At 38.4% G+C, this 14,679-nt stretch overlaps 1 protein-coding gene across 2 annotated transcripts in view; it reads left to right on the top strand.

Moving 5' to 3' along the window:
• greb1l (GREB1 like retinoic acid receptor coactivator) overlaps nucleotides 1–14,679 on the top strand; it is a 96,491-nt gene that overhangs the window by 7,186 nt on the left and 74,626 nt on the right. For both annotated transcript variants that reach the window (XM_057856609.1, XM_057856608.1), the window contains exon 2: nucleotides 3,452–3,557. The gene's annotated coding sequence lies outside the window, so the exon portion shown is untranslated. The remainder of the gene's footprint in view (nucleotides 1–3,451; nucleotides 3,558–14,679) is intronic.

Here is a 14,679-nt window from a genome sequence, read left to right as displayed (position 1 = left end):
ACACAAGTATGACATACAGTATACAGTCTCTGACAAAAGTCTTGTCGCTTATCCATTTTGTAGAAACAATTGCTAATAACTAAGCCTGTCAAACGATTAAACTTTTTAATCAAGTCAATTACAGCTTAAAAATTAATTAATCGTAATTAATCGCAATTATTCACAATTCAAACCATCTATAAAATATGCCATATTTTTCTGTAAATTATTGTTGGAATGGAAAGATAAGACACAAGATGGATGTATACATTCAACATACAGTACATAAGGACTGTATTTGTTCATTATAACAATAAATCAACAAGATGGCATTAACATTATTGACATTCTGTTAAAGCGATCCATGGATAGAAAGACTTGTAGTTCTTAAAAGATAAATGTTAATACAAGTTATAGAAATTTTATATTAAAACCCCACTTAATGTTTTCGTTTTAATAAAATTTCTAAAATTTTCAATCAAAAAAATAAACTAGTAGCCCGCCATTGTTGATCTCCATTATTACTTACACAATGCTCATGGTGCTGAAGCCTATAAAATCAGTCGCACCCAATCACCAGCAGAGGGCGGGAAAACTCCATAAAACACAATTAACAAGTGGGCATTTCACTGAACTGACATTTAAACCTGTATGAGCGGGGCATGTGCGTTAATTGCGTCAAATATTTTAACGTGATTAATTCAAAAAAATAATTACCGCCCGTTAATGCAATAATTTTGACAGCCCTACTAATAACCTGATTTTTAATTATTCAATTGGTTACAGGAATGGTTCATATGAAAGCTAAGACCCTCCTAAATGATGTTGAATGTACAAAAATGTATTTGTTTCACTGAAATACATAAAGGTCAAATTTTGGCAAGACAAAAGTTTTGTCGCCTACAGAAAGTAGTGTGAAAATTGAACAAATTCAATTCAAATACAAAAATATGTTACATAACAAAAGCGAATTAAGTCGTGGTGCTGTGAGATCCAAATATGATATTTTGTATGACTTTCATGGGCTTGAAGGACTGCATCCATGCGGTTCGGCAAGGATTCATACAAATCATCAGGAACATGAAAGAAAGCAGTCTTGCATGCCTCCCAGAGTTTATCAACATTCTTGGGTTTCATCTTCCATGCTTCCTCTTTCGTCCTGTTCATGTCTGGTGACCAGTGTTGTTAATTTTAATTTAAAATAGTAATTAATTACAGTTACAAATTACTTCTCCCAAAAAGTAATTGCGTTAGTAACTCAGTTACCTGAATGTAAGAGTAATTAGTGACTTGGCAAAGTATCTAGTGATAATTTTCATGTTTTTTTTTTCTCAAAAAAAAAAACAAAAACAGGTCACACAATGTGAAGTTTAAAGGGTTTTGGGGACAATTGGCCCTAGCCCAATTCTTTACCCTCCACTTAACTAGACACAAGGGTATTGTGATAACTAGATAGTAACCTTTGCTATGTGTGGAAGTCATTTAAAGTTGTGAATCAACCGTTAAAGTTGTTAAAATTGCTCCCGTTATTGCATTAGTTCCCTTCTGTCTACTTTCAACATGTGTAAGTTTTAAAACTGATTAATCGTTTAAAGATAGATTTAAGTCAAGATTTTGCCGATTTAGAAGCATTTTAGATGGAAAAAAAAAAAAAAAAAAAAGTTACTTGGGTTCGCTAGGAAGGATCTCTTCATCAGAGCCTTCCTGAGAGGTCTACTGCTGTAAGATAGCGGCGGTTTACTAACGCATGTAGTCCTTATAACATGTTGCCAATGCAGCCGTGTCTGTCTTTTGCATCTAGTTCTATAATATGTGATATCTACCGTATCATGTGGGCGTAGTTTGTAGGCTGTGGCTACAGTCAGGTATTATTGGAGCCACCTAGCATCGCGTTTGCAACGGCGTCTTCCCCACTCCTGCTCTGCTCTCTTGTCTCGGTGAGTCCGTCTCTCTCAGACTTTTTTTTATTCAACCAACTTAGTAACGCACGCCTTTTCCGCCTCAGTAACGGTAACGGAGTTGCCAAGATGAGAAAAGTAATTAATTAGATTACTCATTACTGAAAAAAAAAAACGCCGTTAGTAATGCCGTTATATTCTAACGCCATTATTAACGACACTGCTGGTGACTAAGCTGGCCAGTCCTGATCTTCTTTGCCTTGAGGAACTTTGAGGTAGAGATTGAAGTATGCGATGGAGCACCATCCTGCTGCAGAATGTGTCCCTTTTTATGGTTAGGAATGTAAGAGGCCGCTAAGATTTGTTGATATTTCAGACTATTTATGTTGCCTTCCACCCTGCATATCTCTCGCACACCCCCATACTGGATGTAACCCCAGACCATGATTTTGCCACCACCAAACTTCACTGTTTTCTGAGTGAATCTCGGATCCACGCGGGCTCCAGTAGATCTCCTGCAATATTTGCGGTGACTGTGGTGTAATTCAGTGGAAGATTCATCTGAAAAAAATCAACCTTTTGCCGCAAAACAAATTAAAAATTAAAGGCCCTCGTGAGGAAAAGCGACATGGAAAATGAATGAATTAATTTTTTGCTTTTGTCTATAAAATTCAAATGATTAATTGCAATTTGGTCTGAAAAATAAAATTAAAAAGGGACTAATAAAAAAAAAATTAAAAAAAAAAACACTTTGATCCGGATAATGGAAACAATTAATACATCTTTTTTTTTTAATTGCCTACATAATGATGCATTTTTTGATGTACACAATTTCATTAATCTAAATACACATGAAAAACATATATTTAAAACGAGACGAGACAATGCATGCCAAATCGGTTGTAATATTATAGGGAGAAAAAATGTTGAAAGAGTAAATATTAATCAAAGTATATAAAAGATTTTAAATTGTAAACATCGTCTATACAAGTCTTTTTAATACATGAAAAATATTTCATAATCCCGATGCATTATATTTTAGTCATCCAATATGAAAAAAATATATGGATATCATAAAAATCTTCTGTTGTCACTTCTATATGATAAGTACTGTATGAATCCAAACTGGGCATTAACCTGTCAAAGAAAATTCAATTCAACATTGTCGTCTTAATCTTTTAATATTTAGGAATATACAGTAATAATAATAATATCCAAGCAACATGATTTTCAAGCTGTGTGAGATCTGTGGCGGGGGTCGCGTGCAGCTGGATGTGATTGGGCGCGCTCGGGTGGGGGGGTCCCGGTGCTGCGACTGGCGGTGGGGCGGCGTACGGTCGGTTGCCAACAGGCTTACACTCACAAGGGATTCACACAATTACTGGGTTCTAGATCACTTAGCTCATAGACTTCCCCACCCCCCTCACCTTCTCTCCCGGGTCAACAGGCCCCCCACATGGTGTCAACCCGAAATACATCTAGCTGACAAGAGCAAAAATAAAAAATGAAATAAAATTAAAATTAAAAAAAAGAAGCTGTGTGAGCTAACACGCGTGTATGTGTCCTCTCTTAAGTGTCAGATCTATGAGTGAGATGTCTTCACTGAAGCGCTGAGTGGTGGTGACCCAGCATGTAGCCGAGGTGAACAAGTCCCTCTTTACACCTGCCAACACTGATCAGGTGAGTCGCATTCTTATTTCTTTTCTTTTTTCTATTCTCCTTCTGTTCTCCATACACTGAACCTTAGGGCAAGTCCAGTGTTAAACTATCAAAAGAAATACTTGCAACAGTTTGTCCTGAGGAGCACGCCTTGGTCAAACAAAAGGGCTACAAATGCAAAATGCCGACAGGACCTGAGACTCAAAGCTAAATTTGTTTGCATAAAAACTGGAAGAAAGAAAGCAGTCCGGCAACTTACGTAAATCATATGTTCTGACCTTTCACAAGTGGAGTACATGCCTGGGGAAACCTGACTTCATATACCTTTCCTTGTAGGCATTTGCCGTATTGCTATATTTTATGAATGGAGCAGCTGTCGCTGTGGAAGTTGGTTGAGCAGGTTGCCCAGTGTCCAAAGGGTCTTGACAACAACTGGGTAAAATGCTCAACCCTGCTCAAAAAAGCTTGTAAAAATAATGACTTTCAAAAGTGCAACTCTTTAGCATTCAGAAACACTAAAAGAAATGGATAAAAACATTGTGGTGGTGAATGTTACTTTTATAGAGCAAGTGCAGGGAAATAAATAATCCATTCTGAGGAAAAAATATGGAATCACTCCATTTTGAGTAGAAAATAAAGACACACCCAGTCAATTTCCTTTCCTTAATTGGGCCCCTGCCTCAGATTAGATCTGCACGTTAGTCAGCAGTTAAAAACAGTGCAGTTATCATACCTTGGAGGGCTGCTGGACTAAGTGGATTCACAAGAATCATGGCTCCAACAAGAGAGATGTTTCTTGAGACCATTGAGAGGATTATCAAACTTCTTGAAGAAGGTAATGCTACACATACGGTTGCCAAAGATGTGGGCTGTTCAGTCAGCTGTATCAGAAATCTGGACCAAGTACAAACAGCATGGCAAGGTTGTTAAAGTTAAGCGTACTGGTAGACCAAGGAAGAAATCCAAACGTCATGACAAACAACTAAAGGCCGTATGTCTTGAAAACAGAAGATGTACAGCAAGACAAATTAAGAAGAAATGGATGGAAGCTAGAGTCAAGGTATGTGACAGAACTGTGCAAAATTGCCTAAATGAAATGGGATTTTCATACAGGAAAGCTAAAACGAAACCATCATTGACACTTAAACAGAAAAGAACAAGACTGCAATGGGCTAAGGAGAGACAATCATGGACTGTGAATGACTGGATGAAGGTTATTTTCAGTGATGAGTCAAGAATCTGCATTGGACAAGGTGATGATGCTGGAACTTTTGTTTGGTGCCGTTCCAGTGAGATTTACAAAGATGACTGCCTGAAGAAAACATCTAAATTCCCTCGGTCCTTGATGATATGGGGCTTCATGTCAGGCAAAGGCACTGGGGAGATGGCTGTGGTTAAATCATCAATAAATGCACAAGTTTACACTTAAATTTTAGACAGCTTTCTTTTCCCTTCAATCGAAAATATGTTTGGGGATAAGTAAATCATTTTCCAAGATGACAATGCATCATGCCACAGAGCTTTAACTGTTAACGCTTTCCTTGGAGAAAGACTCATCCAGTCAATGTCCTGGCCTGCGAATAGCCCAGATTTCAAACCTATTGAAAACCTGTGGTTGAAATAGGAAAAAAATGTCCACATCAAGGCTCCGACCTGGAAGGATGGTCTGTCAACTGCAATCAAAGAGAGTGGCACCAAATTGCATGCCTCAAAGACTGCAAGCTGTCATAAAAGCCGGAGGTGGTGACCAGGGCCGGAGTGGGACTCATTTTCGGCCCTGGAGTTTCATGCCTCAGACTGGCCCACTCATTTAAAATAATGTCATTATGCATACATGTGTTTCTCTAAAGCCGTGTACTGTAATTCTGTGTACTCCAATTCAGTGCAGGTAATGGTTGTTTAACAAGGTGGCTTTATTTTAACAAGTGCAGCACAACATAATTTTGAACAAATTTAAAAATGGATTTTAAAAGAACTATATTAAATGATACATTTGAAAAATAAATTATTAAATGAGACCTTTTCTGCAATATCAAATATTAACAAAATGAGTGCTTACATATAAAACAAACATAGCAACATAACAATATGAAAAATAAAGAATACGTATTGCAGATTGTAACAACTTAAAAATGATACTATTATCTAGAGCTGAAACGAGTACTCGAGCAACTCGAGTAACTCGAGTTTAAAAACTGATCCGAGTAATTTTATTCACCTCGAGTAATCGTTTATTTTGACAGCTCTCAGCATCACGTTTTGCTTGGACTACTTTTAATGCGGGACAACGCGCTGTCACGTGCGGAGAGGAAGAAGGAGAAAAAAAAAAAAACTTACTGCAGCCGACAGCCGCCACAAACGACGCCGACGTTGCTAAATACTAGCCCGCACGATGCTACGTTGGTACAGGTAACGTCTGATGCGTCTCATAGAGATCACATGTATGTTGAACTAGATCCTCAATGACAGACTCGGCCGCGTCTGGGCAGCGTTAGGAAACAGCCGCCATCTTAAAGCAGTAGCGCGCTAAGCGCTAATAAAGAGCGCTAAGCGCTAATAAATAAGATTAACGTTACTGTCGCTACTAGCTCACGTAACGTTAGCCCTGCGGAGGGCTAGGTTTCAATTAATTATGACCACTGTCGATGCGTGGCTAACGTGTCTTACATACAGGCTTTAACATAAGATAGCATTGTGGAGTGATGAGGGTGTAAAATAAAAACTTAATCATGCTAACTATCAATTTTAGCTCAGTAGTCATTGCTGGATAAAACACCAAGTTGCACTGGTGCGCCAATACAGCCTGTATCATACATTTATTTTGAACACTGCAAAAACTCAAAATCCTAACTTTTAAGTGATGTGTGTTATCAAGCGTAACGGCACGGCGTAACGGTTATATATATATATATATATATATATATATATATATATATATATATATATATATATATATATATATATACAGTGCCTTGCAAAAGTATTCGGCCCCCTTGAATCTTGCAACCTTTCGCCACATTTCAGGCTTCAAACATAAAGATATGAAATTTAATTTTTTTGTCAAGAATCAACAACAAGTGGGACACAATCGTGAAGTGGAACAACATTTATTGGATAATTTAAACTTTTTTAACAAATAAAAAACTGAAAAGTGGGGCATCCAATATTATTCGGCCCCCTTGCGTTAATACTTTATAGCGCCACCTTTTGCTCCAATTACAGCTGCAAGTCGCTTGGGGTATGTTTCTATCAGTTTTGCACATCGAGAGACTGACATTCTTGCCCATTCTTCCTTGCAAAACAGCTCGAGCTCAGTGAGGTTGGATGGAGAGTGTTTGTGAACAGCAGTCTTCAGCTCTTTCCACAGATTCTCAATTGGATTCAGGTCTGGACTTTGACTTGGACATTCTAACACCTGGATACGTTTATTTTTGAACCATTCCATTGTAGATTTGGCTTTATGTTTTGGATCATTGTCCTGTTGGAAGATAAATCTCCATCCCAGGCTCAGGTCTTGTGCAGATACCAACAGGTTTTCTTCCAGAATGTTCCTGTATTTGGCTGCATCCATCTTCCCGTCAATTTTAACCATCTTCCCTGTCCCTGCTGAAGAAAAGCAGGCCCAAACCATGATGCTGCCACCACCATGTTTGACAGTGGGGATGGTGTGTTCAGGGTGGTGAGCTGTGTTGCTTTTACGCCAAACATATCGTTTTGCATTGTGGCCAAAAAGTTCAATTTTGGTTTCATCTGACCAGAGCACCTTCTTCCACATGTTTGGTGTGTCTCCCAGGTGGCTTGTGGCAAACTTTAAACGAGACTTTTTATGGATATCTTTGAGAAATGGCTTTCTTCTTGCCACTCTTCCATAAAGGCCAGATTTGTGCAGTGTACGACTGATTGTTGTCCTATGGACAGACTCTCCCACCTCAGCTGTAGATCTCTGCAGTTCATCCAGTGTGATCATGGGCCTCTTGGCTGCATCTCTGATCAGTTTTCTCCTTGTTTGAGAAGAAAGTTTGGAAGGACGGCCGGGTCTTGGTAGATTTGCAGTGGTCTGATGCTCCTTCCATTTCAATATGATGGCATGCACAGTGCTCCTTGAGATGTTTAAAGCTTGGGAAATCTTTTTGTATCCAAATCCGGCTTTAAACTTCTCCACAACAGTATCTCGGACCTGCCTGGTGTGTTCCTTGGTTTTCATAATGCTCTCTGCACTTTAAACAGAACCCTGAGACTGTCACAGAGCAGGTGCATTTATACGGAGACTTGATTACACACAAGTGGATTCCATTTATCATTATCGGTCATTTAGGACAACATTGGATTATTCAGAGATCCTCACTGAACTTCTGGAGTGAGTTTGCGGTACTGAAAGTAAAGGGGCCGAATAATATTGCACGCCCCACTTTTCAGTTTTTTATTTGTTAAAAAAGTTTAAATTATCCAATAAATATTGTTCCACTTCACGATTGTGTCCCACTTGTTGTTGATTCTTGACAAAAAAAATAAATTTCATATCTTTATGTTTGAAGCCTGAAATGTGGCAAAAGGTTGCAAGATTCAAGGGGGCCGAATACTTTTGCAAGGCACTGTATATATATATATATATATATATGTATATATATATATATATATATATATATATATATATGTATATATATATATATATATATATATATATATATATACATATATATATACATATACACACACTTTTTTTTTTATAAGATCTAAAAGATTTTTGAGTGAAAGCAGTGAATTGGTCTTTTTTTTTAATTCTAGCTACATCTGAGATGCAATTGTTGGCTATTTTCAACAATATACATCGAAAATAAAGACATTGATTGACTGAAAATGGTTCAAGATTAGATGAAATGTCTTGTTTTCTAATGTATATTTATAATTGCACTTCACCTAAAAAGACATTTGTTTTATCCGATTACTCGATTAATCGATAGAATTTTCAGTCGATTACTCGATTATTAAAATATTCGATAGCTGCAGCCCTACCATTATCCATTTTCCATTTCCACTTTAAAAACGCCACGTAATTGATTATATTAATTCTAATTTTCACTCACTGAACAACATGGCAATCCTACCTTCCAGCTCTGCACCTGTGGTGTGTTCATTATGGCTAATGCTTGCTGCTACATATCCCTTGTGAGGTTCTACAAGAAGCCAAAGTTTCCACAATTACATATTATCGTATCTAGGCATGTGCCGGTTACCGGTTTCACGGTTTACCGTGGTGTGAAAACGTCGCGGTTTTAAAAACCACTAAAATTTTCCGTCAGACCGTAGTATGGTATTCGCTATTTTTCTTGTGTCAAAAATGCAGCCAGAAGCGGCTTGGCGCAGCAGCGCTCACCCCCTCCCGTTTGTTGCTGTGTGTGAAAGTGACGCTATCGGCTAGCCAGCCAGCTAACCCAAAAACAAATACTCCAAACATAAGGTGTACTGTTCTTCAATTTAATGAGCTCTCAAATCGTGGTAAGTGCAATATACAAAATGAATACATTTAAAATGTTGTACAATTAAATTTTTCCATGTGAGTAGCTTCAACAGATTAGCACCATGGAAAAAGTTCGCCAAAAACAAAACACACATTTTCCTTTCAAATTCAATTTACAAACTAACTAAAAGCTTACAAAGATGATTGTTAGCCTAGGCTTACCTGGGAGAGCAACTTCGTTGAGTGTGACAGCCGCAGAGTGAGAAAACAAGCTTGATTCGCTTGAATGAAGGGGAAAAAGTGATAACGTCAAAGATCGCTAATTGCGAAAGATGATCTTGCCCTAAGCACAAATCCACGTTCGCTGGATCAAGGGGTGTCTCACTCCCAATGTTTTTTTTATTTTATTTTTTTAGATGAAACCTTTCCACAACAATATTGACATTTTAACTAACTTATACAATTTTAACTAACTTATGAATTCTTTATGTTCTTTTTTTAACACAAAGGCATGAAATCATGTAGACTAGAGTTGACACAGTGGCTGAAAATGGCGAAACTTCACTTAAGCTTTTCCACCCTCAAAAAAAAAAAAAGCATGCAGTATAAATTTTTAAAATTTTTATTCAGAAGTGTTTTTACTTTTTTATAGAAATGATTTTGTTCTTGCTCTAATCTTGAGCAACTTGAGCTGTGGCTGTGAGTATAGTCTATAAGTTATATTTAGTTTAATTTTATTTAAAATATTTTTTTATTGATAATTTATTTATTTTAACAATATATTCATGTTCCAATTTCCACCTATGGTGTGAAAAAAAAAAATCCTGTTCAATGGAAAAAAGTTTTGTTTTTTTTAACCCATACATCTCAAAATTTTTTGGAGCTATAATTGCAATACCGTGATACCGTGAAACCGCGGTATTTTTGCTCACGGTTATCGCACCGTCAAAATATCATACCGGCACATGCCTAATCGTATCACACGGTGCAAGTTGCATTTTATTCGCCATCTGGCCTTACCACGTTCGTTGTAATCCTCTGTAGTTTGAGGCAGCGAGGTCGTTGCATGAAAAAAATGAGCTATTTTTGCGCATTTTGGCGATTCTTTCACGAGTGCTTTTCTCTTTTGAATTCTTATTTTTTCATCGCCACCCTTGCTCTTTTTATCCATCCGAGCACCAAGATAGCAGCTAATTTGGCTCAATACAGACTACAATTAAGGGGCGGAGCTGCATGCTGTATTTTTCGGCTGCACACGCGAGGATGCATCTGGACAAAAAAAATATATATATATATGTATATATATATATACAGTATATATGTGTGTGTGTGTGTGTGTGTGTGTGTGTGTGTGTGTGTGTGTGTGTGTATATATATAAATATATATATATATATATATGTATATTAGGGTTGTCAAACGATTACAATTTTTAATTGAGTTAATTACAGCTTAAAAATTAATTCATCGTAATTAATCGCAATTAATCGTAATTCAAACCATCTATAAAATATGCCATATTTTTCTGTAAATTATTGTTGGAATGGAATGATAAGACACAAGATGGATATATACATTCAACATACGGTACATGAGGACTGTATTTGTTTAGTGTAACAATAAATCAACAAGATGGCATTAACATTATTAACATTCTGTTAAAGCGATCCATGGATAGAAAGACTTGTAGTTCTTAAAAGATAAATATTAGTACAAGTTATAGAAATTTTATATTAAAACCCCTCTTAATGTTTTCGTTTTAATAAATTTGTAAAATATGCAATCAAAAAATAAACTAGGAGCCCGCTATTGTTGATGTCAATAATTACTTACACAATGCTCATGGGTGCTGAAGCCTATAAAATCAGTCGCACTCAAGCGCCAGCAGAGGGTGGCAAAACTCCATAAAACACAATTAACAAGTGGGCATTTCACTCTACTGTCATTGAACTCTGTCTGAGCGGGGCTTGTGCGTTAATTGTGTCAAATATTTTACTGATTAATTTAAAAAAATAATTACTGCCCGTTAACGTGATAATTTTGACAGCCCTAATATATATATATATATTTTTTTTTTTTTTTTTTAAGACGGCCCACAGGGACAGCGGTAACAGAATGTAATTTATACTCTGTGACACTGTCATAAATAAATACCAAACAAAAAATTATAACAGTGTAATTTTTTTTTTTTTTTTCCTTATAAAACCCGGACCGGCCCATCTGGCCGGCCGGCCCATCGGGAATCGTCCAGAAGTTCCCGATTAGTCACTCCGGGCCTGGTGGTGACACTAAATACTAGAGATGTGTTTTGATTGTTATTTCTTTGTTTGTTTCTCATGATTCCATATATTTTTTCTCAGAATGGAGTGATTCTATATTTATTTTCCTGCACTTACGCTATAAAAGTAACATTTACTGACCACCACAATGTTTTTTATTAATTTCTTTTCATGTTTCTGAATGCTAAAGAGTTGCACTTTTGAACTAATTCTTTTTTTTTTTTTTCAAGCTTTTTATCTGAGTTCTACATAATACAATGTCTGAGTGAGCACTCGTCCGAGACTGGTGATTCCATACTTTTTGCTAGGAGGTGTAATTTAAGGACACTTCCAAACACAAAACTACAAAATACATCACAGCAAGTATACGCTGAACCTTTTTGGACTGTATTGCAAAAGAAAAGAATGCATTGGAGCACTGCTTCCGGCTTCTTAGTCCCGATATCCACTACATCATGTGGCTGCCTTTTGTACACTACTAGTCTGTGGTACTTGTGCAGGAGGCATTTAAGGATTCAATTTGTGTTAGATAAGACGTGAAACAACACTTTACATACAGGGAGCGCTTCAACTCGTGCTTGTTTTGTCCATCCAAGCAAATAATTTAGCGTGGCTTTAGAGAACATACTTTTCTTCTACAACAGCATGATAAGTACTCTTAATATCTTTTTTGTCTTTCCACTTCACATTCTGTCCTTGCAGAAAATTAATGATCCTGGCCTCTTGTGAACTTTTCCTTTTCAAAGAGTTTCAGTGCTACCTTCAATTGAACTGTTTGCTTTGCAACTCCATGGTACTCTATGTGTAAAAAGCAAGGGAGGGAAACCTAAGTAAAACAAGCCATTGAGTTGTGTTTTTAAGCCACCTTCCTTGCACTCGCCTATTCATATCTGCCTATAGATCTTTCATATAAAAGACATCAAGACTTTTTGGTGGCCACACCTAAAACTTTAAACCACTTTGGAACCAGTTTGGTGGTATGTGCTTCGGGCCGTTTTCCATTCGGAAGAACCGTATTTTTCACCGAAGCTTAACTTCCTAGCTGATGTTGCTTCAGTATGTAGGTTTGCATAGGGACGGTAGGGACATAACACTACCAACTTTTCAGGATGCTGAAATTGTCCCCACCAAAGCAACCTAATTTGCATTATATAATGGCTTCAGTTATATAGGTGATTTAGATTGTTTTCCCATATGTTGAAAGGAAAGAATTGACCCGACCATTAAGTGAATTACAGTACTTTCATTAAGTTCAGACTAACATTGACCCCCGTTACACTTGCTTAATGTGCCAGTCAATTTTTTCCCCCTCAAACGCATGTTTACTTACTTTAAGACGAGGGATATTAGACTTAAAATAACTTAAAATAATTTCTCAGTATTTATACTTACTCAGTGTGAAACTTGAGTTTGTTTAAATGAACACAACGCCCATATCCTGGCAGGAATCTTCTTCAACAGCTCTTAGTCTTTCTCTGTTAGCAGTTAGGCTTGAAAAGCTCAGAATCATCAGACCGCATCAGGGCCGATCATCTCGCTGACAATGGCTTTGCAGGTAGGTAGTATTAACGTCTCTGCCACAGTGTGGGACTTTTTGCGTTTAGCAACAAGTTCAGCAACTAGGTAACTGGCTTTCTGGGCTTTCTCATTTACCTTTGTAGATTTTTCTCCCAAAAAGTTGCCTGTTTCTCTGTTTTCTCACAAAGGCAAACAAAATAGTCCATTGACATGTTTTGAAGCGACGGGTGTTTCGTTTGGAGATGATGTTTAAGCTTGCTTGGCACCATGGAGTTAGATAGCTGCTCGTGTCGTGTTCAAGAGCTGCTTGGATTTCTAGACATCAGACATCTTTCCTTGACAATGTGTTGGAATAAAACACCGGGGGAGGATTGACGGTTGTCAAATCTGGATATAATGTTAAGGACACTTTTGTGTATATCGACACTTGACGAGTCTAATCAGATGATGTACAGTAGACGTGGTGAGGTCCACATTGTCGTGGACAGCTAGGTGGCTGATGGTAGAAATCCGAGCAGTTCTGGAACACGACACGAGGAATACCTCGCTCATCTACACACAACTGAGAACTTTCTACCTACTCCTTCCTTCCTACTGCAACTTTGCCCGATGACGTAAAAAAAAAAAAAGCGACATTGGATAATTTGTCGCAAGGCACACTGGTTGAAAAACACTGGCCTAGACTTCCCTTTCCCAGCCACTTCATCCAGCTCTTCCGAGCAGATCCCAAGGTGTTCCCAGGCCAGCCGGGTGACATATTCTCCCCGCCTTGTCCTGGGTTGGTCCCGCGGCCTCCTTCCAGTGGGACGTGCCCGGAACACTTCACCAGGGGAGCGTCCAGGTGGCAAACTAATCAGATGCCCGAGCCTTCTCATCTGACTCCTCCCGATGCGAAGGAGCAGCGGCTCTACTCCAAGGCCCTGCCGGATGACCGAACTTCTCAGTCTAAGGGAGAGCCTACTGATGCCTACATCCTACTGATGAAACTCTTTTAGGCCTCTTGTATCCAGGAACTTTTTCTTTTGGTCACAACCCGCAGCTTGTGACCATAGGTGAGAGTCGGAATGTATATCAACGGGTAAATAGTAAGCTTTGCCTTTCGGCTCAGCTTCCTCTTTACCATGGTGGACTAATGCAGAGTCTGAACACTGCAGACGCCACACCGAGCCACCCGTCAATCTCTCGCTCATCCTTGATGCGGACAGGGCAGTCCACTTTAACCTGACTGAGGACCATGATCTCAGATTTGAAGGTGCTGACTCTCTAACCGACCTTGTCACACTCTGTTGCGAATCACTCCAGTGAGAGTTGGAGGCCTGATGAAGCCAACAGAACTACATCGTCTGCAAAAAACAGATCTTATACTCAGACAAATTATACCAGCCGCATATGCGCTACAAATTGACTGCGGACCATCTCCGACGTGCCGGAGCCCGCCGGATGGTTTGGGCTATTTTCTAGTTTTGCCGGAGACACAGCCTTCAAAATGGGCGCAGCCAGGCCTGCAGTCAACAGGCCAGGTGCTTAGTTACACTTTAAACACCAGCGAACATTGACGATGAACGATTCATTATGGGGGTGGAAAGTCACAAAGTTTTAAAAGGAATCTGCATCAGGGCCGGCCCAGCCTATACGCAGACTATGCAGCTGCTTAGGGCCCCTGACCACTAGGGGGGCCCCAATCTGGCAATTGTTTAATTTATATTCTATTTTGTTTACTACAGTTAGCTTTATTTTACTTTTGTAAGTTTTGATACTTGATTACAAGCTTAAAAAAATAAAAGTTTGGCGCTGTCTACTGTGAGTACTGGCAATCATTTGGGCTGAGAAGTTTGAAGTATGCAGTGCAAGAAAATCTGATTAATACACAAAATATGGACGAATGGGTTG

The sequence above is a fragment of the Corythoichthys intestinalis genome, chromosome 14 (genome assembly GCF_030265065.1).
Source record: "Corythoichthys intestinalis isolate RoL2023-P3 chromosome 14, ASM3026506v1, whole genome shotgun sequence".
NCBI lineage: Eukaryota > Metazoa > Chordata > Actinopteri > Syngnathiformes > Syngnathidae > Corythoichthys > Corythoichthys intestinalis.
This window is presented reverse-complemented; position numbering and strand designations above follow the sequence as displayed.